The sequence below is a fragment of the Anabrus simplex genome, chromosome 11 (genome assembly GCF_040414725.1).
Source record: "Anabrus simplex isolate iqAnaSimp1 chromosome 11, ASM4041472v1, whole genome shotgun sequence".
Lineage (NCBI taxonomy): Eukaryota > Metazoa > Arthropoda > Insecta > Orthoptera > Tettigoniidae > Anabrus > Anabrus simplex.
The window spans coordinates 71,330,620-71,358,171 of NC_090275.1; the positions used below are offsets into that span (position 1 = coordinate 71,330,620).

The 27,552-nt window shown below is 42.6% G+C and overlaps 1 protein-coding gene across 1 annotated transcript in view; it reads left to right on the plus strand.

Moving 5' to 3' along the window:
- The first annotated feature begins 9,437 nt into the window (after nucleotides 1-9,437).
- The window catches only part of LOC137502699 (uncharacterized), a 156,666-nt gene continuing 138,551 nt past the window's right edge, over nucleotides 9,438-27,552 (plus strand). Inside the window, exon 1 of the mRNA XM_068229681.1 lies at nucleotides 9,438-9,484. The gene's annotated coding sequence lies outside the window, so the exon portion shown is untranslated. The remainder of the gene's footprint in view (nucleotides 9,485-27,552) is intronic.

A 27,552-nucleotide genomic window follows, 5' to 3' on the forward strand; every position in this document is an offset into this window, starting at 1 on the left:
TTCTCAGAAGATGTCACCACGTGGAAAATTTTGAGTTTTTGAACTGTGTCATTTTTGATGTGGTTTTGTTTCACTTGAAGTAAGAAGTGTGAACTTTCTCTTCTAGAGGACACTACTGAAGATCAACAATAGTGCAACCTAGTGAGGAGTCAAAGAACTATTTTTTTGGAGAAAATTTAATTTCAAGAGTTTGTTCTTTGTTAAATTTCTTTCTGTCATTGTTTAAGTTGGCAATATTTACCCCTTTCTTCCCCTTGTTATGAATGTAACCAATCCCGAATTTCTTTAATTAATTTCTGACCAATCAGGGGTATCTTCCCCCAACTTGAATCTGTTGCGGGGTCCTATCCAATAAAAACGTTGAGGGAGGGTGTTTTCATTCCCCTAACGCCTAGAACCTTCCGCGAGAGGATATAAACTGCTGATTTTAGGGTCTCCGGGCCACTTCTGTTCGATCTTTCAGTGTATTAAGTACATAGCAGGAGGCGGGAAGCGCCTCTTTCTTCGGCAGCGGTCAACAATAAGGTAATGGCCGATTAATAAATTCATTCTTTTCTTGCTCAGCAGTTTAACTTTCGGGGCGGGTGCGAAGCGTTCTACCATGTAACCTTTTCCTAAAATGTAACTACTCTTTTCCTCTATTCTCTTGTAAAGCTACATACTGGGATAGAGAGTGCTAACCCTCTCGAGCTCCCACTCATATTGTTTTGAGGTGAACTTATTTTTCTCAACCTATTCTTCGATAACGTAAAACAAATTGTTCTTTTCTAAGTCACCTCTGTAGTATGGGATTAGCCCTTGCATCAGTGGCCTAAGAGCCAAAGTAGGTCTTAAAATCAAAGTGTATTAGGAGTGCAAGTTCGCCTCCTCTCAAATTGTTTTAGAGGTCATTTAATTAAACCGCTTTTCATTTAATAGACCTCAGTAGATTGGGTATTTTACCCCTGTGTTTATGTCCGTTGAGGACAACTTGAAGGTGGAGTTTGGTGTGGCCTGGGAGAGGCTTAAATTAAAGAGCGAGTGGCTCTTTTGGAAACGGAGTGTTGTGTGCCTCGAGGAGGCTTTACTGTGTAATTTGGAGCAAGTGCTCCAGGGTTTGATTGGGGTCTTCTGCCCCTTTGTTAAAATTTGTATATCGGAAAGTTGGGCTAGTTGCTCAAGAATTGTCAACTCAGGGCTCGAAGCCCAAACTCTGTAACCCCTGTAATTGTACATTTCAAATTGTGTTTCGGCTACTAAGTACCTGTTCTTTGTTATTACTTAATCTTGAAAAGAAAATATAACCTTGTTAAATTTTACATTAACTTTGATTCCGTAGTTTGAGACCCATTCACGCCCGCACCTTCTTACACCTCTACCTACCACCAAAACACGGTAACAAGTGGTAGCAGAGCGTGGATGAATGGGTCTCAATTTAGCCCCTTTTGACGGCTAAATATTGTTTGTTCCGAACTCTAACTATTTTCCCAGTTGCTGGAATTTTGTGACTTTTTCAAAATTGTTCTGTCATCATGCCAGGCCCTCGCGATGTTCTCCATCTTAATTATTTGCGCAAAGAGGAGTTGATCTATGAATTAACTATCAGAAATGTGCAATCTGGAGGCACGGTTGCAGTAGACACTAACAAGCTTAGAGAGTCCCTTGATTTGCCCATTTCCATCCCCAATTTGGGAGAGAAAGAAATTGACGATTCTCTTTCCACGATCACGGAGAATGTTACTGGGCTAGCTTCTGTAGTTAGTTTTTTTGATGAAAATGATCCGTCTCCGAATCAAATTAAGCGCGTGCAAGGCAGGCTATATCATTTTTCGAATAGGGTTAACGATCTGTTGTCTCTAAAACTGAATGACGTTCAGAGGAAGGAAGCTAGTACGCTCCTGGAAAATATTTCCGAATTATCTAGTAAGGTCACTCAATTGTTAACTGGGGAAGTTCCTCCCAAATCTGATCAGCCCACCATAGTGAATGTAGGTAGCGAGGAAGAACCTGCTAAGGGAGAAGTAAATAGGAAAACCATCGCTGCTCAAACTATCTCTGCCCCATTGGACAACGAGTCTGAACGCCGTGCATCGCTGAGTAACATCCGTTCTGAATTAACTTCTTTGCCATTGAAACCTTTACCTACTATGTCACCCGGGTTTAGCAGCTTGCCTCATCCATTGGCAATGTTGCTCAGAGGTATTTCTAAGTTTTCCGTTAATACCACCAGTGATGTAATTTCATTTTTAAGATTTCTAGTTGAATTTCAGGATCATGCCCTTGTGTTTTCTCTTTCTCCATGTCAAATTTTGCAAATTATTTATCCGTATGCTATTGGTATTCTCTCAGACAAAATAGTAAGAGCCATAGCTGAACAGCCATCCATCGAAGATTTTCATGCACATCTACTTGCAAATTTTATTCCTGCCCGCGCTAGGTCATCTCTGATTCAGAAATACTATTATCGAGTACAGAGGTTGGATGAAAACTTGGCTGATTTCATACAGGACATTAAGTTTTATACTAGGGTGTTTGCCCTTCATTTTCCTGAAGATCAAATTGTACAGGCTATTGTAGAGGGAATTTCACCTCCCTATAGGTCATATTTGTGTTTCGCGGCGTGCCCGCAAACTTTCTCTGAACTTGAAGCATTGGCCATTTCAGCGGAAGGAGTTAGATACGCCGATTCTTTGCGTGTCGCGAAAGAACCCCCGCCTTCCTTTAGTAACACTCGGCCTCCACCTCGCCGACCAGTCAATCCCCGTAAATGTTATGCTTGCGGGTCGCCTGATCATCTGCGCAACAAGTGTCCACTGATCAAGTCAAGTGGGACGAGGAATGGAGCCGGGTCATCACCAGGCTGTTTTAAGTGTGGGGCCTTCTCACATATCGCCAAGAATTGCCCAAACTCGAATAGCACCCCCTCCTGCTCAACTTCTGGTGCAAATTCCACCTACGCCAATAACAAAAAGTGACTAGTGGCTTCGGCTGAGTCGACTAATCCATCTTCCCGAGACTCAGCCCCTGGTAAACAGGTTGTAAATTCAGAGGACGATCAGCCTTCAAATTCATCTTTTGAATGCCCTAAAGAATGTCTTAGGATTGCGGCGGATACCCCCGCACCTGTTCCTTTTCTTAAGATTGAGTTAAATAACGAGCCTATAACAGCTCTCTTAGATTCAGGCAGTGTTTGTTCGATTATTTCGGCTGAATGGTATTCTAAATTGAAATCGGTTTGTAAACTTCCTGACTATGTCTCTTCTCCTGTTCAATACGTTTCGGCTAATTCATCTCCATTAGAAATTCTAGGTTCCTTACTGGTCAAGATTCGTATTTTTAAGTTTACATGGAAAATTAAATTGTTTGTGGCCAAGCAATTGTCTTGCCCCATTATATTGGGAGCTGACTTTATTTCTCACACTGGTCTTGTGCTCGATCTCCAGTCTAGGTCGTGCACATTCAAATTTGCTTCTAGTTGTAAAATACCACTATTAAAGTGTAATTCTGTGTCATGTTCTTCTATTTCGCCTACCCAGGATGAGATGTTGTTAGACCTTAGACATCTACCTGAGGAGCAGGCTGATAGTATTCGCAAACTGTGTCAGTCGTTTCCCGAGGTGTTCTCTGATACTCTTGGTGTTACTGACCTTATTGAATACAAAATTGAGGTCACGGATTCGATTCCTGTCCGTTTTCCACCGTATAGGCTATCTCCACCTAAAATGAAGGCTCTGAAAGAAATTATCGATCAGATGTTGAAGGACGGTATTATTAGGCCCTCTAAGTCGGCGTACTCATCGCCTATTTTCCTAGTCCCGAAACCCCAAGGAGGCTTCAGGCCTGTCATTGATTACAGGGCTCTCAATCGGAAGGTGGTGTTGCAATCTGTGCCCCTTCCTGACCTTCATTCTTGTTTTTCATGGTTTCGTAAGGCCAAGTTCTTCACCATCTTGGACTTGAATCAGGCCTATAATCAAATTCCCCTTGCCGAAGAGTCTAAACACCTTACAGCGTTTGCCACGGACTGGAATTTATACGAATACAACCGCGTGCCTTTCGGGCTCCCCACCGGAGCAGCTGTACTCACTAGGCTACTAGATAGGGTCTTCTCCGACATCAAATTTGAGTACTTATATCACTACTTGGATGATGTCGTCGTATTTTCAGAGACTTTTGAAGAACATCTAGATCATCTGCGAGAAGTTCTCGACCGCCTTCGTAAGGCTGGGTTAACGGTTAAGTTGTCCAAGGTTGCCTTTGCTAAGCCCTCTATGTCTTTCCTAGGGCATATTGTGTCACCTGATGGTGTAGCAGTCGATCATTCTAGAACACAGGCCATCCGTGATTTTAAACCTCCCAAGGACATTAAAGGTATCGCCAGGTTCATTGGTATGGTGAATTTCTTCAGAAAGTTCATTCCTAACTTTGCTAATAGAGCGGCGCCCTTAAACCTTCTTCGTAGGAAAGGCATCAAATTCGAGTGGGGATCTTCTCAACAAGCCGCTTTTGAAGATCTGAAATTAGCTCTCTGTAATGCCCCTGTCCTTGCTATGCCTGATTTCTCAAAGAAATTCATCGTCCAAACGGACGCGTCATCGTCAGCTGTAGCTGCAGTCCTTCTTCAAGAGACTGAACTAGGGAGGCGACCCATCGCCTATGCATCTAGGACTCTATCGGCTCAAGAAGCCAAGTATTCCATCTATGAGCTCGAAGGGTTGGCAGTCTTATTTGCCTTAGAAAAGTTCCGTCTCTATCTGGAACATGTTAAATTCGACCTGGAGACCGATAATCAAGCCTTAAGCTGGGTCTTAGGTAGGCCGCGTCGTACTGGTCGTATAGCCCGTTGGGCCATCCGTATTTCTGCCTTCCAATTCGATGTCAGGCATATCAGAGGTACTGAAAATGTTGTTGCTGATGGACTCAGCCGTATGTTTTCAGACGACGTTGATATCCATGAACCGGTCGACAGTTCATCACCTCCCGAGTCCATGCTATCTGAGGTTAATGCCATCCTAACAGATGCTCCCATGCTTTTTAGGGATATCGAGAAATACCAACGTGAAGATCCGACGCTGGCTCCGATAATGGAAACCCTTTCTTCTGGGGAACATGTCGTCCCTTATGTTCTGAGGAATGGTGTTTTATGTTGCCCTTCGAGGCAGGACAAGATGATGAAAGTTGTCGTTCCAGCTGTTCTGGTGCCTATGATCTTCAAATACTATCATGAGACCCCATTAGGGGGGCATCTTGGAATCTTTAAAACCCGTGAAAAGATTCGTGAAAAGTTCATCTGGAAAGGTATGGACGGTGAAATTCGGGAACTTGTAAAAGCTTGTAAATCGTGTTTGCTCAGTAAACCCACCATGTCCACTAAAGTGGGCCTTTTGTCTTCTCATCAAGCGTCGCGCCCCATGGAACGCCTGTATATTGATTATGTAGGACCCTTCCCCCAGTCGAAGGGAAATGCCAACAAATTCATCCTTGTATGTGTAGATGGTTTTACCAGATTTTCTTGGTTATTTCCGACTAAGCTGGCTACCGCTCAGTCCACCATTACCTGTCTAAATTCTATTTTTGCTTCTTTTGGTCCGTGCCAATATATTGTATCTGATAATGCTAAGGCGTTCACATCAAATCTTTTTCGTAAATTCTGTTTTGACTTGTCCATCTCTCATGTAACCACTTCTGCTTATTACCCTCAACCATCTCTGGCTGAACGGGTTAATCGTAATCTCAGGTCCGCACTTATCGCCTATCATCATGAAGATCCTTCCAGGTGGGACACGTCCCTGCATTGGTTAGCTTTTGCTTTGAATTCGGCGGTTCATGAATCTCATAAGTTCACTCCAGCTTCCTTGATGTTCAAGTTTGTTCCCAACACGCCGCTCTCTAACCTCTGGTCTCTGAGTGACATTCTACCCGAGACAATAGATCCGGATAATATCAAAGATCTTTGGAAGAAGGCTAAAGCCAATCTTATGGTATCTCATGAAAAGGTTAGGGAAAAGTATGATCGTGGACGGAGACCCTCCCCTTTGAAGGTAGGTGACCAGGTGATGGTCAAGAATTTTGTTCCCGCGGGCAAGCTTGCCCCCAGATTTCATGGGCCTTGTATCATTCTCGATTTTCTTACGCCAGTTACGTTGTTAGTAAGCAATCCAGCCACCGAGAGGATATTTAGGGTTCACCTGTCACAGGTGAAACCAGTGTAAATTTTGTGTCAACTTGCTTCATATAATTTGAAAGGAATATGAGGGTTATATTTTTTTTTGAGTTCCACTCTTAAGGCATTCTGCTCCTTCTATTTTATTTTATATGTAAGCATTTCTTGTAAACCTCCCCCGATTGTTAAACTGCCATCCTGTCCTTGTCACGGCCATTACCACGCTCCCGTCTCCTGCTCCACTACACACAGTGGCTGGCTTAGATGAAACGCCATGGATATCTCCACGCCGCTGGCCCCTCAATCTCTCTACATGCCTGTGCCCTCAAAAGATACATGATGGTCCAACACAATTCTGCCGCCTAGTTTTAATGTTTCAGTGCCCCCCGCAGCCGCGCGGCGCCGTGCGGCAACTGGGCCCGAGGACGGGCCCCCTCGGCCCCAGCGAGGACGACATGTGCACGGCGAGCCGGAGCTCTCCTCCCGGCCAAGGCTGATGTGCGGCGCACGGCCTGCTACTTGCCCGCAGCCTGTATATGTTCACCGCGGGCGCGGCGTGTTTCAACACCTCTGCTCCCCTCATAGTGCGGGCGAGCGGTATCTCAGGGTACTTGAGGGGTCCGAGCAGCTTCCTTAAGACGCAAGCTGTAACGGCCGGTCTGGCCATCCAACTTAGCCTACATCAACTACATAGACATTCCTGTTCAACCTTAATACCGTTTCATGGGAATTCAACAGCAATATTTGGTGGACATTGCAAAATTTTTCATCACCTTTTAAAAGATCATCTTCAGAAATTCGCCTTCTACAAACATAAATACTTTACGTTACCAATTACAACAAAATTTTGGAACTGAATCAAACCCCATTTAGGAATTTCTCAAATACTTCTGCAATTTATTTTAATATCAACATCAAAACTTGGACTTTGTTTTCAAACAATTTCATGTGTCACCCCTGGTGGAACTTTTGGGGGGGGAGGTCTGTACCGGGTGGTACACCTCCACGCCGCTAATTTAAAATGTGCGCCTTTTGAAACTCCTCTGCTGGAGGAGGGCTGAACTTTATCTACGCTATTAATTCTCTACCTTCTCAGAAGATGTCACCACGTGGAAAATTTTGAGTTTTTGAACTGTGTCATTTTTGATGTGGTTTTGTTTCACTTGAAGTAAGAAGTGTGAACTTTCTCTTCTAGAGGACACTACTGAAGATCAACAATAGTGCAACCTAGTGAGGAGTCAAAGAACTATTTTTTTGGAGAAAATTTAATTTCAAGAGTTTGTTCTTTGTTAAATTTCTTTCTGTCATTGTTTAAGTTGGCAATATTTACCCCTTTCTTCCCCTTGTTATGAATGTAACCAATCCCGAATTTCTTTAATTAATTTCTGACCAATCAGGGGTATCTTCCCCCAACTTGAATCTGTTGCGGGGTCCTATCCAATAAAAACGTTGAGGGAGGGTGTTTTCATTCCCCTAACGCCTAGAACCTTCCGCGAGAGGATATAAACTGCTGATTTTAGGGTCTCCGGGCCACTTCTGTTCGATCTTTCAGTGTATTAAGTACATAGCAGGAGGCGGGAAGCGCCTCTTTCTTCGGCAGCGGTCAACAATAAGGTAATGGCCGATTAATAAATTCATCCTTTTCTTGCTCAGCAGTTTAACTTTCGGGGCGGGTGCGAAGCGTTCTACCATGTAACCTTTTCCTAAAATGTAACTACTCTTTTCCTCTATTCTCTTGTAAAGCTACATACTGGGATAGAGAGTGCTAACCCTCTCGAGCTCCCACTCATATTGTTTTGAGGTGAACTTATTTTTCTCAACCTATTCTTCGATAACGTAAAACAAATTGTTCTTTTCTAAGTCACCTCTGTAGTATGGGATTAGCCCTTGCATCAGTGGCCTAAGAGCCAAAGTAGGTCTTAAAATCAAAGTGTATTAGGAGTGCAAGTTCGCCTCCTCTCAAATTGTTTTAGAGGTCATTTAATTAAACCGCTTTTCATTTAATAGACCTCAGTAGATTGGGTATTTTACCCCTGTGTTTATGTCCGTTGAGGACAACTTGAAGGTGGAGTTTGGTGTGGCCTGGGAGAGGCTTAAATTAAAGAGCGAGTGGCTCTTTTGGAAACGGAGTGTTGTGTGCCTCGAGGAGGCTTTACTGTGTAATTTGGAGCAAGTGCTCCAGGGTTTGATTGGGGTCTTCTGCCCCTTTGTTAAAATTTGTATATCGGAAAGTTGGGCTAGTTGCTCAAGAATTGTCAACTCAGGGCTCGAAGCCCAAACTCTGTAACCCCTGTAATTGTACATTTCAAATTGTGTTTCGGCTACTAAGTACCTGTTCTTTGTTATTACTTAATCTTGAAAAGAAAATATAACCTTGTTAAATTTTACATTAACTTTGATTCCGTAGTTTGAGACCCATTCACGCCCGCACCTTCTTACACCTCTACCTACCACCAAAACACGGTAACAATAATAATAATAATAATAATAATAAATGATGATGAGGAGTACTATAAATAAAAAAAATCGCGCACTAAGGAGGAAGCTAGACCAATAACAATGCGAAATAGAATATATATTTAACAACCATAATTTAACAACAAGATAAATAATTGCAAGTAGAAGAAAAATCCAAAAGTGTGCCACATTTACAAATGATTATCCAATGGTAGATAAAAAGAAAGCCTGTTGAATACATTGGAAGTGTACAATATACATCGAAACTGAACCCTGAAAGAGAAAAATCATGAAAGGGAGGGAGAAGGGAAGTAGGATGAGGATTAGGACGGGGAAAGGATTTTCTTCACCGGGTATTCCTGAAGTTTAGTAATAGCATAGATCTAGGATGACGTCTGGAAATAATTTACAATCGTCCGTAGCGCAGTGCGTGAATAGAAGCAGTCTAAGTTATGAGTTTTTAAAGGAAAGCATAACCACTCGGCAGAAGAAAGTATTACAGCAGGCAATAGCCCGAATGAAAGTTTAGAGTCCAAATGCAGATAAATATTATAAGTCTTGCTCACCGAGTCGCTGTAGATAGAGTCCAGATGAATTTGACATGATTACAATAAGCACTGTATTAGTGTGTGGTCCACCACTCCGCCACGAAGCCCGACTCAACGGTGGAAAGGCGGAGTGAGCAATATATAGTAGAAAGGAAGATTCCAGAAAAAGAACGCAGGCTACAAGCCAGGGAGTTCTAGAAACATGATGTCACGTGATTACACAGCGCACAGGCACAGCGAAGTGCAGCGAAGATGACGTAATCAGTCAAGTAGACGACAGGTGAGCGGGGTGCATGGTGCGGCGAGAAGGAAGTAGAAGCGAGCAGCAGTAAACAAGGTAGGAATATGTAGAGTAGATTCGGCGATCGTAATATGCTGCAGGATGCAACACCTTATCTCCACGCTGTACAGCTTGGGACTTTCCCTCACTACGAGAAGAGTTCCTGTATTACACCACGCCTTGTGCCTTCATTTCTCGTTATTTTATCACTATTTTATTAAAACAAAACCATACATATACCGGTATATATGACAACCATATTTTAATTTGATTACGTATTCTTCCAAACTCTCTAAATGTAATAAACTAAAATAAAGTAAAATTAATGCGGCGTACTACTTTTCTTCGAGCTCGCATACAGTCGAGTGAGTGCGACGGTTGCTTCTCCAACCGTCCACGTGCATAGGCAATGTGCTCCACCTATTCGTTCACATCAGGATTAATCCCTCGTGAAAAGCGACATACCGAGCACATGGTAAGAGCCACGTGTTGTTGTCTATGAGCTATAATTACCTCGCCTGATTGCCGCGGTTACATCAGACTTGTGCAGCATGCCACTGATGTCAACATGCAGATGTAAAGCCATGATAATATGAATTACGAGAAAATAATATTCACTGTATGCGAGGAATAAACAGCAAGTGAATGACGTATGACAGGTGGAAAATGAAATGGTGTATGGCTTTTAGTGCCGGGAGTGTTCGTAGATATGTTCGGCTCGCCAGGTGGATTTAACACCCGTAGACGACCTGCTCCTGTGTCAGCGGAATTAACCAATTATAGTTAAAATTCCCAACCCTGTCGGGAATCGAACCCGGGACCTCTGTGACCAAAGGCCAACACGCTAATCATTTAGCCATGGAACCGGATATGACAGATGGAAATTCAACATCTCAAAAAAAAAAGTACGGAAGGTCGATGGATTTGAAGCAGCTCACATAAGGAAAAATTCACAGTTTTAATATTTAATCTTATTCTTATTCTGAAGTTTTTCCCAGGTCTGTGCGGTCGCGAGTCCAAACTGTGTCGCATATGTGGACATGGCTTCGTTTTGCAGGCCGGATGACCTTCCTGAAGCCAACCCTACATGGAGGGATGTAATTACTATTGCGTGTTTTTGTGGTGGTTGCTCATGCGGTGAGTTGTTTGGATATGAAGAGGGCAGCGTTGGAACAAACACAAACACCCATTCCCCGAGATAGAAGAATCAGATGCGATTACAAGCACCGACCCGGTCGGGAATTGAACCCGGAACCCTCTGAAACGAAGGCCTCAGCGCTGACCATTCAGCCAAGGAGTCCGACAGTTTTAATATTTAATATTTCAAAAAAATTAAAACCCTGAAGGGAAATACAGTTTTGAAAAGATAACATTTAATTTTAAAAAGTACTTCACCGAATTATAATCCGATAAAATACGAACTCCTTCTAAGTCGGATTCTTCTCTCTCTCCTCTTTCTCACTGCTGCTCGTATCATTCGGATTAATGACAAGACGGTCGACAGTCATATCGCACAGGCCGTCCGATTCCCAGTATCTCAGCCACATTTCAGCTATTTAAAACTCAACACAGCCTCATTAATGTCCTGATTTCTACGAGATTTATTACGCCCAACATATCCGCTTACCACGCTCCACACCAATTCGAGGGAGGTAAAGCTTTCGTCGAGCCTTGGCGAACGGACGATTCAACATGGCGGGTCAAGCATGGGGCATTCATCCCCAAGTGGGTAACGTTAGTGCATGCAGGCGGGCCCGGGCCTTCAACGGGTCCCGCAGACTCCGCTCAAAGAAAATAAAAATAATATACACTGGCGGGAAAAAATATCCAAACACCAAGAAGGGGTTGTACTAGATTCACGAATGTTGCTAGACGTGTTTATACATCTAAAAGATGACGCTGATTAAAATTTCCCGCAAATCACGTTAGCGTGGCGCTAGTGGCGTGTTGCTTTACATACGGGCTGTACTCTGCAAGAGCGTTTGTTACGTGTGAGATTGGACGGAGTGATTGTGAGTGAGTTAAGAATGCCTTTACGACGACGAAGAGGCCAGTATCGACAGCTCATTGCAGTTGGACGAGGCTGTATGATAGGGCTACGTGAAGATGGATCTTCCTTCCGCGCTATTGAAGAACGATTTGGCAGGAATGTTTCCACCGTGCGTCCGTGCTGGTAGCAGTGGTCACGAGAAGGTACGTTCACAAGACCGGGCTCCGGACGTCCCCGTGGCACCACCGAGAGGGAGGACCGCTGAAATCTGCAGCAGCAATTTGAGCGGCAGTTGGCACCACAGTGACGCAACGAACTGTTCCAAATCGGTAACTTGAAGAACAGCTCCGAGGCAGACGCCCTGAGGCGTGCATTCCACTTATCCCAAACCACCGCCCTCTGCAACTTCAGTGGGGTCAAGCGAGAGCTCATTGGAGTATTGAGTAGAGGTCCATTGCGTTTTCCGACGAGTGCCGCTTCTGTCTTGGTGCCAGTAATGGCCGTGTGTTGGTTAGAAGGAGGCCAGGTGAGCGTCTGCATTCCACCTGTCTGCGGCGTCGACACACTGGGCCGATTGCAGAAACGATGACTAGTTTTAAGCCTTAGACATCGTCTACCTAAACAACGTCTAGGTCGAACACGATCTTCCATTGCATAAACAATGTTCAGTCGATACTTAACTAGCCATCGCTTAAAGTTTCAATTTTGGTTTGGAAGTGAAGACAGAAGTATCTTTCATGCAACTCTTTGCTTGTCGTAACCAATGAAATTCGTCGGTGCGCGCGCGGAACGCCAGTCACCTGTTCGTCTTCCTACATATTACTCAAATATGGCTGAGCATGACTTGCCCACAGATAAGAGCATCGCTTCCAATGAAAATTAAATCTCATAATATTATCGACGCGCCACCGTACGGGGAAGTGTAACTTCCATTATAGCGTTGTTACAGTGAGTGTAATTTACTCATAAATACGGTAGCTTCGACAAAGGGAAGATGAAGCAGTAGTAATGTGTAACCAAGTGTGTTGTACGGGCCATATAGGTGTAGCTTGCGTTCTGGAGATCGTAGGTTCGAAACTCATAATCGGCAGCCGTGAAGATTGTTTTCTGTAGTTTCCCTATTTTTAAACCAGGCAAATATCAGGGCTGTTATTATGGCCACGGCTCTTCTTCCCCAGTCCTCTTTAAACAATGTTCACCACAACTTGCCTTTTCCTATCTGATAGTTGCCGAAAACTTATACGATTATATCCATAAAAAAACCATACAACCTACTTTTTAGTTTTCACTATTATGTGTGTTTACTTGGCAGTAAATATAAGTGAATCCCTCCCGTTTGATGTATGAGACAGCCCTCTGACGATCGGGACACGTAATTCTGATATGTATGTAGTCGAAGTGATCTATAATTCCATGGAAATTATCCCATATATAATAAAATATATCGGTTGCCAAGAATTGTATTAAAGTTGACAGTTACCGGACTGTCACTTTGGCATTCTCAAGAAACAAGTCTCTTATAAAGCGAAACCTTATTTTAAGATCTATCTCCCCGTGCATGTCAAACGAACTGCTGCGATTTAGCAGCGGGTGACCCACAGAGAGGCCGTCGAACTAACCTTTCTTCCCGGAATTGTCTCAACATGATAATACAAATTACATATTTCATGGTACATAACCTCTTATTGTGATTCACTCCTCTAATTTGAGGTTAAACAATGCTCTCGGCAGTGTTTAAACATGACCGGTTGAATATCGGTTTTAGACAGTGTGTAAGTGATAATTATCGTCTCTGCAATGCAACAGCCATACTTAAGCATTGTTTAACCGTAGACATCGTCTAAATATCGTTTCTGCAATCGGCCCACTGGACCTACACCGGATGTTCTGGTCTGGGGAGACGTATTACGTTTTGCATGTACCAAAGCAACTCGGAAGGTAAATGAAGGAAGGCAACAAAGCAATGGCTATAACCGCCATTGTGTTTCCTCCCTGCCAATGTATTAATTAAATAATGTTAAGTATTTATTTTAATAACTCACGGGCGAAAACATGCCTAATCCATTTCCTTTCTTTCATAATACAATATAAAGCACATTATAATATTCCTTAATGACGAGGAATTATGAATGTTTAAGACGGGGTGTGTTCACTCCTTGTAGGTCCGTAAGAGCAGTACTGTTTTTCTTAACATGGAATTACCTATAGTTTGATGTCTCCATGTAGGCGTTCTGCAGTAGCACCAACCAATAAACGTCAGATGCTCATGTTTACAACATGACTGGTTTTTCCGATAACGGCGGTTAGAAATACAACCACCACAGCTGTTCATGACAGGGTGATATATGGCAATACCTGGGCATATTTAATGTGAAACGGACACATGCATTATAATCCCGCTGAAGTTTAGCGCTAAGTCTGGTGTTTAGATTGTTGTATATTACGTCGCCGTAATCGAATATGGGCATAATCCTTATAAAACAACAATTACGCCAGCATAATCATTTGAGGAATTTAGGATAAGGTGCGCGAACAGTGAGATGATACGAGTAAAGATCTGGAATCACATACAACGCTATTTACAGATGTTATACTGTATAGAACAGTAAATGAGTTGCAGGTTTGTGAGCGATTGCAGGAGGGCATAAAACAATGTTGTGAAATGGACAGCAGACAACAGTATGGATGTAAATGGGTTGAACAGACAAGTTGTAAGTTTCTACAAGTGGAAAAGTCCTCTCAGGTTTAATTATTGTGTTGGTAGGATGATAGTACCTCATGAGGAACATTGTAAGTACCTAGGTGTTAATATAAGGAATGGATCTTCTACCGGGGTTTTCATATTAAGAAACTTTACAGATCTCTTCACATGATTATGAGAGAGTATTTGGGGGTTGTAGTAAGGATGTAAAGGTGAGGGCTTATACGTCTTTGGTAAGACCGCAGTTAGAGTATGGCTCCCCCTCACCAGGACTACTTGATACGAGAACTGGAAAAAATGTAAAGTAAACCACCATGATTTGTCTAGGCTGACTTCCGACAAAGAATTAGTGGTACTAAAATGTTACAAACGTTGGGCTGGGAAGTAAGGAAACGAGCTGCTCGACTATGTGGTATGTTCCGAGCTGTCAGTAGAGAGATGACGTAGAATGACATAAGTAGAAGAATAAGTTTGAGTGGAGATTTTAAAAGTAGGAAGGATCATAATATGAAAATAAAGTTGGAATCCAAGAGGACAGATTAGGGTAAATGTTTATTTATAGGACGGGAAATAAGTTATCAAGGAAAGTGTTCGATAAATTTCTAAGTTCGTTGAAAATAAATAAAAATCTAGGAAAACAACTGATAGGGAATCTACCACCTGAGAGACAGCCTTAAATCCACATCACTGATTGATTGATTGATTGATTGATTGATTGATTGATTGATTGATTGATTGATTGATTGATTGATTGATTGATTGATTGATTGATTGATTGATTGATTGATTGATTGATTGATTGATTGATTGATTGTGTTCCGGAGTTACCCGTGGAACGCAGAGGTGAAGGAAGGTGCCGGTGTGAATGGGTCTAACTACAATGTCAAGAAAAATATAAAACTCAAACTGAAGGTTATATTTTCTTAAATAACAAAATTTTCATAACAATAAAATGTCAGGTACACTGACGAATTCTAGATCAGGCAAGAAATCCAAAATTTAGTGACTGTTTAAAAAACTGGGCTTCAAGCCCTCGCTTTACAGTTCTTGAGCTCCTAGCTCAAATTTACCAAAAGCACAAATTTACACAAGTACTGAAATCCCTCAATACATGGAGCGCTTGCTCCCAACTCACAATATCAAGCCTCCCAGAGGCACTTTTACAACACTAGAAAAGAGCTGACGTGCTCTCAGTTTTCCAAGCCTATTCAAGGCAATATCAGAAAATTACCATCACTCGCCACCAAGGCACAACTTACAAAATTTGAAACAGGGGTATCTAGTACCCAACCTATTGGGCCTTAGCGGAAAAGAACAGATTAAGTAAATGGCCCGAAACACAAATTGAATGGAGGCCTGTACTTGCACTCCTAGATATGAATTCTTAAAACCAAAAGGGCACTAGGCCGATGAAACAGGGACTATTCCCAAACTATGGAGGTGACTCGTATAAGAATAAATTAAGACATTACGGAAAGGAAGAAAACCAGTTACAAAGCGTAGTCACCTCAAACCAATATGAAGGTGAGCTCGAGAGGGTACATCACTCTCTATCCCTGATTTACAGTTAAAGGTTTTATGAAGTTATTACATAAGCCGGCCGAAGTTACATTTTCAGAAAAGTAGGTTACTTAGTTAAAGTTTCGGACCTCTCCCTCGGGTTAAACTGCAGAGCTAGCAAGAAATAAAGATGTTAAGTGGCCATTACCTTGTCGGTGTACTGCTGCCTGATGAAAGAGGCGGCTCCCCCCTCCTGCTTAACACACACACACTAGGTTAGATGACGATCAATTGGCCAAGAGACGAGAAAATCCGCAGTTTATAAAACCTCGGGAAAAGTTCGAGACCTTCCACGAATAAACTAGCCACACCCTCTCAATTTATTGGTCAGTTTGAAAGGTTACACTCCAAATTGAAGAAGAAGGCTGTAATAGGTTGAAAATTTATTACTGAAATTTGGGATTGGCTGGATTCAAAACTGGTGGAAAGAAAAGATAAATATTGCCAACCCAAAAATAAATGAACATCAATTAGTAAAAATAACTTATGAATACAAAACTTCTTCAAATCAAAGGTTCTTTCACTTCGCACCAGAGTATTTCAGCAGTGACATCTATGGAAGAATGTCCAAACATCTTGATGAAGGGCAAACAAAGCAAGTAGAAATTCACACAGTACAGGAAACTTCACAATAACAAAATTACATCAAATTTCTGTGGTGACATCCTCTGAGTAAAGTTCTAATTTGTTGTATTATTGGTTTCACATTTGGTAGATAGAGGAGTTCTTTTAGGCGCTCATTTTGAACGCGCGGCGTAGAGGTGTACCTCCGGTACAGATTGATTGATTGATTGATTGATTGATTGATTGATTGATTGATTGATTGATTGATTGATTGATTGATTGATAGATTGATTGATTGATTGAGATGTTTTTATTGGTATGTTTAACCACAACACGTAAAACGGAAACATGTTGTATTCAGAACTTAAAGGATACTGTGTCCCCACAGTTTGTAGTACACCCTTCGGGTGTTTACCCACAACACATTTTCAATTCCATTAAAAGCTAATTACATTAATCCCGAGAGTGGGAAGAGACCGTGCGTCAGCGGGTAATTTTCTGTGTAGCGGTATCTGACACCTCGCGTCATGAAGGGGAAAGACAGGCCGCTGCTACGTAAATGAAGTCCTTTTACACGAACTACCGTGAGCTTAACGTCATTGCTATCACAAGTCTAGTCTGTAACCTTCACAGATTCATGAATGAGTGAGGTTTGGTGTTAATTTGATTTTATTTTGCGCTCAGTCAAACAGAATTACACAGTTAGTAGACTGGGGAAAGACCGACAGATTTCCAAGAACCCGAAGATAAGACTGGTTAACTGTCTAGTGATTTCCATGCTGATGTATGAATGTGAGTCGTGGACAGTCAGAAAAAGTGGAACGAATAAGATTAATGCAACCGAAACGTTTTGTTGAGAATTCCATTAACTGTCCACCGCATAAATAACTCAATTCTCTTCTGTTTCCATGTTTTAGCTTTGACAGGGTGTGGTGACATGTCACTAGCAGGCGGAAAGTTTTCGTCATGCCAGTTGCGAAGCCTCGAATAGAGACTTTACAACAATTGCCCTTATCCCATCGACCCACCTCGCAGGTACCCGCCCCTGAGATCTCCCTCCTGGTACCGCCGTTATACGACCATTTTCTCTATGACCAGGGCCGCCGGGTTTTGAAAATTATTTAGTGGCGGCTCTGGATATCAGCAGTGGATATCTCAAGTTCTTTAAACCATGTTTTCAAGATACACACTTCGAACACTATACGGTGCAATGCATATGCAATTATTATTATTGTTACCGTGTTTTTGCGGTAGTTAGAGGTGAAAGAAGGTGCGGGTGTGAACGGGTCTCAAGCTACGAAATTAGAGTTCATGTAAAATTAACAAGGTTATATTTTCTTTTCAAAATAAAGAAATAACAAGCATGGCAGGTACAGAGTAGCAAGGCAACAAAATGTAGTTACAATATTTACCGGATTTGGGCTTCGCGCCCCGACTTCACAATTCTTGGGCAATCAGCCCAACCTTACTTCAAAATAAGCTTTAACAGAGGGGCAGAAAACCCCATTCATGCTCAGGAGCACTTGCTCCAAATTACACAGAAAAGCCTCCTCGAGGCATACAACACTCAATTTTCAAGAAAGAGCCACTCGCTCTCAACATTAAGCCTATTAAAGGCCATACCAAACTCCACCTTCAAGTTGTCCTCTAAGGACATAGATACAGGGGTAAAATACCCAACCTACTGAGGTCTATTAAGTAAGAAAAAAGGTTAATTACATGACCTAAAAAATAACCACTTGAGAGGTGGCGACCTGCACTCCTAACGCATTTGTTTTAAAAACTAATCTGGCTCTAGGCCACTAATGCAAGGGCTAATCCCATACTACTGAGGTGACTTTAGAAAAGAACAATTTACTTTACAATTAAGGAAGAATCGGTTGTGAGAAATAAGTTCACCTCAAAACAAAATGAGTGGGAGCTCGAGAGGGTTAAGCACTCTCTAACCCAATATGTATCTTTAAAAGATAATAGATGCTAAGAGTAGTTACATTTTAGGAAAAGGTTACATGATAGAAACGCTTCGGACCCGCCCCGAGAGTTAAACTGCTGAGCTAGCAAGAAAAGAAGTTATTAAAAGGCCATTACCTTGGTGTAGAACTGCTCCCCGAAGAAAGAGGCGCTTCCCGCCCCCTGCTATGTACTTTACACACTGAACGATGGTACTGAAGTGGCACCGAGACCCGAAAATCAGCAGTTTAAATACTCTCGCGGAAAGTTCGAGGCGTTTTTGAAATGAGCACACCCTCCCCCAAGGATTTTATTGGTTAGGGATAAGCAGCATATTCAAGTTGGGGGAAGATACATCAGATTGGTCAGAAATTAATTAAAGAAATTCGGGATTGGCTAAATACAAAACAAGGGGAAAGAGAGGGGTATACAGCCAACTTAAACAATAACAGAAAACAAATTTAACAAGAAACAAACTTTTGAAAAAAAAATTCTCCAAAAAACAGTTCTTTCACATCGCACTAGGGTGCACCATTGTAGTTTTTCAGTAGTGTCCTCTAGAAGAGAAAGTTCACACTTCTTACTACCGGTAAAACAAAAATACATCAAAAGTGGCACAGTTCAAAAACTCCAAACTTTCCAAGTAGTGACATCTTCTGAGAAACTTGAAAATTAATACCGTCGATAAAGTTCAGACTTCCTCCAGCAGAGGAGTTTCAACTGGCGCACATTTTAAATTAGCGGCGTGGAGGTGTACCGCCCGGTAAAATTATTATTATTATTATTATTATTATTATTATTATTATTATTATTATTATTATTATTATTATTATTATTATTATTATTATTATTATTATTATTATTATTATTATTATTATTATTATTATTTGCCTGTTCTTGTCAACGATCGAATTATGTTTACGAATAGTTTCACTGTAGTGAGTACTCAAACAAGACACGACATTGACTTTACCAAGCATTTCAGAGTCCATGGTACTATTGATATCACCCCTGTGGTGATCCATTTATCTCCTTTCTTAGAACAGGAGAATAGCAGAGGCATGGAATGCAGTAAGAGGTTTTTGAGATATCACTTCCACATATCCACGCGTTCTTCTTATATACGTCAGGAGAATTAATTTGTCTTTGAAAAACCCTATTTTCATTTTCCTTGGTCTCCGGTTTTTTCAACGAGAATTCTGGCATCGGCCTACCACACTCCTTCAGTTCGACTTTCTTTTCCATAGAAAGAGAAAACGTTAGTTCATTAATATGTTCGACGGTAATCATACTGTACGAAGTGCAAACATAATACTACGCCTACATATAAATCACAACCTTTCTCCTAATTTCACCTCGTCACAGTCACCTCACGAGATCATTCATCAACACACAGCTACACATCGCGCTCTCCAGTGAGTATGGCCAACATGAGTCAAGTGCGAGGTGACAGCAGGTACAGTCGTTACTCGTTTCGTTAGTTAATAATCCTAAAAATTACAAGACTATTTTAAATATATACCGCCACATTTAACTCAGGTAAGTGCCTCAGTAAAATAGTTCCTAGTTTTAGCAGACAAATGGCACAAACTAACCCCTGTTAAATAGAAATCAGATCAGCAATGTTTCGGGTAGGTTGGCTGCAACGACAGGCCGCGGCAGAAACGCGCCGGAATCTCCGTTAGAACAGCACATCTCTACTGTGCTTCTGATTGGCCAGTCGAGCGAGACTCGGAGTATTTGGTCCGCTATGAGAGAGCGCCCTCCTGCGCAGGGCCAGCAGAACATCGGGCCGCAGTACAGTACAACTCGCGCCCTTGATAATAATCTTGTAGTAAAATATTTCCCTTGTTAACATTTAAGATCAAAATTCCCTAATTTAATGGAACCCCGTGGGGGGCGCGCGCGCCTTAACGCCTCCCAAACGAGCCGCCACTGAAATTATTATTATTAACAAATACATCGCAATTAGGAAATATTCCCGATGGCAAAGATCATTTACACTGACTGACAGAGCAAATGCAACACCAAGAAGGAGTGGTCAGAACTTTATGCCTATTGCAGGGTAGACTGACGTCACTGAGGTATGCTCATGATGTGAAATGCGCCGCTGTGCTGCGCTGCGCACGTAGCGAACGATAAATGGGACACGGCGTTGGCGAATGGCCCACTTCGTACCGTGATTTCTCAGCCGACAGTCATTGTAGAACGTGTTGTCGTGTGCCACAGGACACGTGTATAGCTGAGAACGCCAGCCGCCGTCAACGGAGGCATTTCCAGCAGACAGACGACTTTACGAGGGGTATGGTGATCGGGCTGAGAAGGGCAGGTTGGTCGCTTCGTCAAATCGCAGCCGATACCCATAGGGATGTGTCCACGGTGCAGCGCCTGTGGCGAAGATGGTTGGCGCAGGGACATGTGGCACGTGCGAGGGGTCCAGGCGCAGCCCGAGTGACGTCAGCACGCGAGGATCGGCGCGGCGCATCCGCCGCCAAGCGGTGGCAGCCCCGCACGCCACGTCAACCGCCATTCTTCAGCATGTGCAAGACACCCTGGCTGTTCCAATATCGACCAGAACAATTTCCCGTCCGTCGATTGGTTGAAGGAGGCCTGCACTCCCGGCGTCCGCTCAGAAGACTACCATTGACTCCACAGCATAGACGTGCACGCCTGGCATGGTGCCGGGCTAGAGCGACTTGGATGAGGGAATGGCGGAACGTCGTGTTCTCCGATGAGTCACGCTTCTGTTCTGTCAGTGATAGTCACCGCAGACGCGTGTGGCGTCGGCGTGGAGAAAGGTCAAATCCGGCCGTAACTGTGGAGCGCCCTACCGCTAGACAACGCGGCATCATGGTTTGGGGCGCTATTGCGTATGATTCCACGTCACCTCTAGTGCGTATTCAAGGCACGTTAAATGCCCACCGCTACGTGCAGCATGTGCTGCGGCCGGTGGCACTCCCGTACCTTCAGGGGCTGCCCAATGCTCTGTTTCAGCAGGATAATGCCCGCCCACCCACTGCTCGCATCTCCCAACAGGCTCTACGAGGTGTAGAGATGCTTCCGTGGCCAGCGTACTCTCCGGATCTCTCACCAATCGAACACGTGTGGGATCTCATTGGACGCCGTTTGCAAACTCTGCCCCAGCCTCGTACGGACGACCAACTGTGGCAAATGGTTGACAGAGAATGGAGAACCATCCCTCAGGACACCATCCACACTCTCATTGACTCTGTACCTCGACGTGTTTCTGCGTGCATCGCCGCTCGCGGTGGTCCTACATCCTACCGAGTCGATGCCGTGCGCATTGTGTAACCTGCATATCGGTTTGAAATAAACATCAATTATTCGTCCGTGCCGTCTCTGTTTTTTCCCCCAACTTTCATCCCTTTCGAACCACTCCTCCTTGGTGTTGCATTTGCTCTGTCAGTCAGTGTACAATAGTGTGATAATAAAGTAAAGTTAAAATACAATTACACAACAACAACAACAAGCAATTCCTTGGAAAGAAAAAATTACAAGACATACTACTAGTTTATCATTCTAAATCTAGCATCATCACATACAAATTCATACATGATACATACAAACATACATACATTATCATTATAGACTGTTATGCCTTTCAGCGTTCAGTCTGCAAGCCTCTGAGAATTTACTAAACGTCGCCACAATCCTCAATTTGCAACTAGTGTTGTGGCCTCATTTAGTTCTATACCTCTTATCTTTAAATCGTTAGAAACCGAGTCTAACCATCGTCGTCTTGGTCTCCCTCTACTTCTCTTACCCTCCATAACAGAGTCCATTATTTTCCTAGGTAACCTATCCTCCTCCATTGGCCTCACATGACCCCACCACCGAAGCCGGTTTATGCGTACAGCTTCATCCATCGAGTTCATTCCTAAATTAGCTTTTATCTCCTCATTCCGAGTACCCTCCTGCCATTGTTCCCACCTGTTTGTACCAGCAATCATTCTCGCTACTTTCATGCCTGTTACTTCTAACTTCTGAATAGGATGTCCTGAGTCCACCCAGCTTTCGCTCCCGTAAAGCAAAGTTGGTCTGAAAACAGACAGATGTAAAGATAGTTTCGTCTGGGAGCTGACTTCCTTCTTACAGAATACTGCTGATCGCAACTGCGAGCTCACTGCATTAGCTTTACTACACCTTGATTTAATGTCACTTACTATATTACCATCCTGGGAGAACACACAACCTAAATACTTGAAATTATCGACCTGTTCTAGCTTTGTATCACCAATCTGACATTCAATTCTGTTGAATTTCTAACCTACTGACATCAATTTAGTCTTCGAGAGGCTAATTTTCATACCATACTCATTTCACCTATTTTCAAGTTCCAAGATATTAGACTGCAGGCTTTCGGCACAGTCTGCCACTAAGACCAAGTCGTCAGCATAGGCCAAACTGCTTACTACATTTCCACCTAACTGAATCCCTCCCTGCCATTTTATACCTTTCAGCAGATGATCCATGTAAACTACGAACAGCAAAGTTGAAAGATTACTGCCTTGTCTAACTCCTGTAAGTACCCTGAACCAAGAACTCATTCTACCATCCATTCTCACTGAAGCCCAATTGTCAACATAAATGCCTTTGATTGATTTTAATAATCTACCTTTAATTCCATAGTCCCCCAGTATGGCGAACATCTTTTCCCTCGGTACCCTGTCATATGCTTTCTCTAGATCTGATACATGATGATAATCAAAATAAATGATAATGATAATTATATAATAATCACAGGAAAATATAAGGGAGACAGTCGTCGTGTGTTGGATTGGTCGGAGATAGTTGGCAGTATGTGCGAATTAACGCACGGACGGCACGTGTCATAATTATGCGAGCATAACAAATAACCTTCCCGTACGTTATTGTCGTATTGACAAATGTAAATATTGAGTTAAGTTTTGAGTTGAGGAGCTATGTCTGGCATGTTCGTAAATTTGGTTATGTAGGCTAGGGTTAGTCCGTCCAATTAGTTCCCGTTTTAGATACGATAACATTTCCACGGTGGTAATCCGGCCTACCGGAATGTAAATACCCGGAGGTGACTCATCACAAGGAACGTGGATATGATGGTAAATCAAGTTTACTCTCATGCCCAGGTCTCCGAAATAGGATATCCAGTGGTGAAATGTCCACTCATTCGATCCCCAGCGATCAGCGGGTCAAATTTACCAAATGTTATCCACACTACCAGAGTAGTGAGGTGAAACCAAATTTATGTATTCTTTTTCAGGACGAATTTCTAAATTCTAATCATTGTCATCACTTGGAGTTTGGCGAATTTAATAAATTGCTCCTTGTTGCAAATTCAACAGGAAACAGTTTTCAGATCCTTTTATTGTAGTTAGTCTAGTATGCCCATGGAATTTAAATTGTCACTTCCCAGTCCTATTGTAGAGTCCTTTAATTTGTGTCTATGAATGAACTTTCCCCTACCTTAATTTGCATGCCCCGTTCATCCCTGTGTTTATTTGTGTGCTTATAATTTTATATTGATTTATTCTTGACATCTATTAAGAACTGGACACCCGTGAGATAAATGCTAGCCTGGGACTCAGAGGGTGAGCGGATGCAGTATTCTTGGTGATTGTCCTGTCCCTCCATACCTTGCCAAACTTGGCAGTCGCCATTCTACAAGAGCTTAAAATTGGAAGGAGATTCTCAGGCAAATTTAGGCTCCATTAACTTGACCGTACAATGAGGAGAGGCCTAGAAAATGTGGAAAAGATGATCGTCCAGGTCAAAACTAAGGGACAGAGGACGCGAAAATGAATACCAAAAGCCAGATTACCAGTAGATGAGGAAGAACAATGCATGATCTAATCAAGCCAGTCAATGACAAGGAATCATTGAGAAAAATTATATGTTATAAGATAGATTACACATACCAGGTACCGAGCAAGTGGCTTCACGGTTTGGGTCACGTTGCTATCTGCTTGCATTCGGGAGATAGTTCGGGAGATACTGTCGGCAGCCCTGAAGATGATTTTCTGTGGTTTCTCATTTTCACTCCACGCTGTACATTAAGGCCACGGTCGCTTCCTTCTCACTCCTATCCCTTTCCTACCCAATCGTCGCCATAAGACCTATCTGAGTCGGTGTTTCGAAAAGCAAAAATTGTAATAAAAAATAACAAAGACGCGTTATGCGTGTAAATAACTTACTAACTTTCTATATGTCAATGCTGGAAATTTATTGTAAGTCACTCACTCAATTCGAGTGCTATGATCTCATGAGTTACTTTGTACCAATCAATCAATCAATCAATCAATCAATCAATCAATCAATCAATCAATCAATCAATCAAGTAACACGGATATGCATTTAGGGCTACAGTCCATGTGACAGATTCCCTGTCAGATGTTCATCCAGTCTTTTATTAAATGATTTTTAAAAAATTTGAAAATTTTCAATCATCTCTCATGGTAAATGATTCCAACATTCCTGATTCCCTTCCTGTAAACAAGTATATGCCCCACTTTCTCCTCTTGAATTCCAACGTTATCAGTGACGCCTATTAGTCTATATCTCGCCGTAACGTTCTGCCATCTGAAGTGGAGCATTTATAGATATAAGAGATATACTGATGATAATTCATTTATCCTGGCGAAGTTATGATATTTAATCTGATCTACGCATTTTGTTGAAGCTCTTCTCCGACTTATTTGACCTTCAACTAAGCTCACCGGACAGAAAAATTAATCACCCCTGGAGAAATCATTACAAGCATCATTTAATACAGTTTAAGAGCCTGGATTCGGTTAGGAAGTGAGTTCACAAGGTTGTGCAGGTAAGTCGTATCTAGGTTAAGACACTCGCTGAGGATTTGATCGCGCATTTCCACCAAATTGTAGGGATACTGATGTCGGCATTTTTACCCGCTGTTCCAACATGTCCCACTGAAAAATGGGGTTCAAGTCCGGTGATTTTGCAGGCCAATAGAGGTGTAATAGGGTAGGGGAGTGAACATAAAATCAGTCACACATGCGTCTAGCCCGATGAATTTTACTGTTGTCATCTTGAAAAATCGGGGTATCAATATCATATTCATCAAGCAGATGTTGACTGAAAGGTAACACGTGATCATCCAGAATGTTTAAATAAACATTATGGTTCATGTTAGTGGTCACCTCAGTGAGCAGGACCAATCCATGATACGAAAAACACCCCCAAAACATCACACACCCCACCTCCGGTTTGTACTTGACCTTGCTCATATCCAGGATGAAATGCTTCATTTGGCCTTCGGTGGACTCGACGACGTGCGCCATTGTAATACAGGCAAAAACGTGATTCGCCAGACTATATTACATTCCGCCTCTCAGCTACTGTCCACGTTCGATGATGTCCAGCCCATTGAAGACGCGCTGCTTTATGTGCTTGTGTGAGCAATGGCCTCTTGCGAGGTGACCGACTCGAAATGTTGATTGCATGCAGTTCCCATTGCAATGTTCTCTCGCTAGCAGGTTGGGATGGATCTTTATTCACTGACTGCAGCAATTTCTGTCGCGTTTGGAAGCGATTTTGATTCACAAGCCGTGAAACGCGTCTCCGGTCCCTCTCAGTCAAGATCTTTTCCCGACCGCAATTCTGACATCATGTTTCGTGGCCACGTGTAGACACGTTGAACAGTCCGCTGCGAAACACCAACGAATCCAGCAACTTCATGCACCTTATGAGCATGGGTACAGCCAAATACGATTGGCCCTTCTTGTCACTGTGTCACATGCTTACATCTACCAATTTTAACGTACACTGTCCGATTGAAACAATTTCTCACTGATTGCTACTGTCTTACCTCACGTAGAGGCAGTACGCGTGCGGTTGAGCACGGTACTCGTTCGCTGCGCCATCTGTAAAGGCTTAAGGATCCACCTGTGCGTGCGCACTGGGATTACTAATTTTTTGTCCAGTGATGTTATATCTTGAATTACACTTTTTTTCTAAGCTATATTGTCTTATATCGTGCCCTTAACGTTTGTTACTTCTCTGGAATTTGGTGGGACATCCACAATTTTCAACAAATATAATCGGCGTCCCGAATTACACTCAAACGGGACAACGGTAAGGAAAGACATACACGAGATTCGGTGTACCATGTAAGACACAGTGCATTAGGACTGAAGAACCTCCCTCACTGGATCAGTGGTTGAATGCCAACCTTTGAAACCCAAGATCATAGGTTCAACCGTACAGAAACAGTCAGATTTTTAAAGTGCTGAGAAAAAGTCGATTGGACACTGCATGTCTCATATTATCGGCATTGAAAGTATCGCTGATGAATTAAATAACACTAGCCTGCAAACGAATATTTCTTTCCTTCGGTAAAATTTCTATAATATCTATAATAAATATCTATAATAAATATCTAGAATAAATATCTATAATAAAAAGTCTATGGGTATAAGGGCGAAGTTCCGACGCTTTAACACAGTTGTAAAACCTGGACAGCTCATCGCACGAACACATCAATCCTGAACCAACTTCAGATAAAAGTTCGTCTTTCGTGTAAGGTCTCTCAGCGGATTGTACGCTACTTTGGACATATAATGCGGCGAGATGGTAGTCTTCAAAAGCTGATTGTTGAGGGCAAAGTCCAGGGAACCAGACAACGAGGACGAATACCAACGCAATGGATTGACATGGTGAACGGCCCCCTACAGTGTTCTCTCAGAGTAACCACATTAAAAGCTTTAGGTAGGGAAGAATGGCGGAGTATGGTTCATCGGCTAGAGGGCTGAATATTATGATAGTCACGACGCCTCAGTCATGAGGCAAAACGAAGAATAATAATAAGAACACCTGAGGGATTATATGCATCTGAAACTTTGAACTTAAGTAGTAAAGGTCAAGCTGATCGGCTGGAAAAAAAGAAGGCGCAGGATACTAAGGAAAAATTCTAGCTAATAGATGGGTTGATGGACAGTGGCGAATGAGACCAAATGAGGATTTGTACAGCAAGACAGAATCTCTCGCAGCGTCAATTAAGAAGAGACGGCTACTATTTTACGGTCATCTCTTGAGGATGACTGATGATCGACTAACAAAAAGAATATGGAATTTTATTCAATCTAAGGCAACAAGACCGAGATGGTTCCAGGAATGCGAAAAAGATCTGAGACAGATTGGTATTTCAGATCAAGAAATTCCTGACAGGAACGCATTTAGAAGGATGGTGAACAACTATCAAGGTTTCAAAATGGCATCAACTTCCAGAAGACGGAAAGGACCTTTGTCTGATGAGCATAAACAGGCACTCGTCGCTGGGCTCAGAAGATACTGGCAGGAAGTCAAAGCTGGAACAAGAACAAGACCTAGACACTGAAATGACGT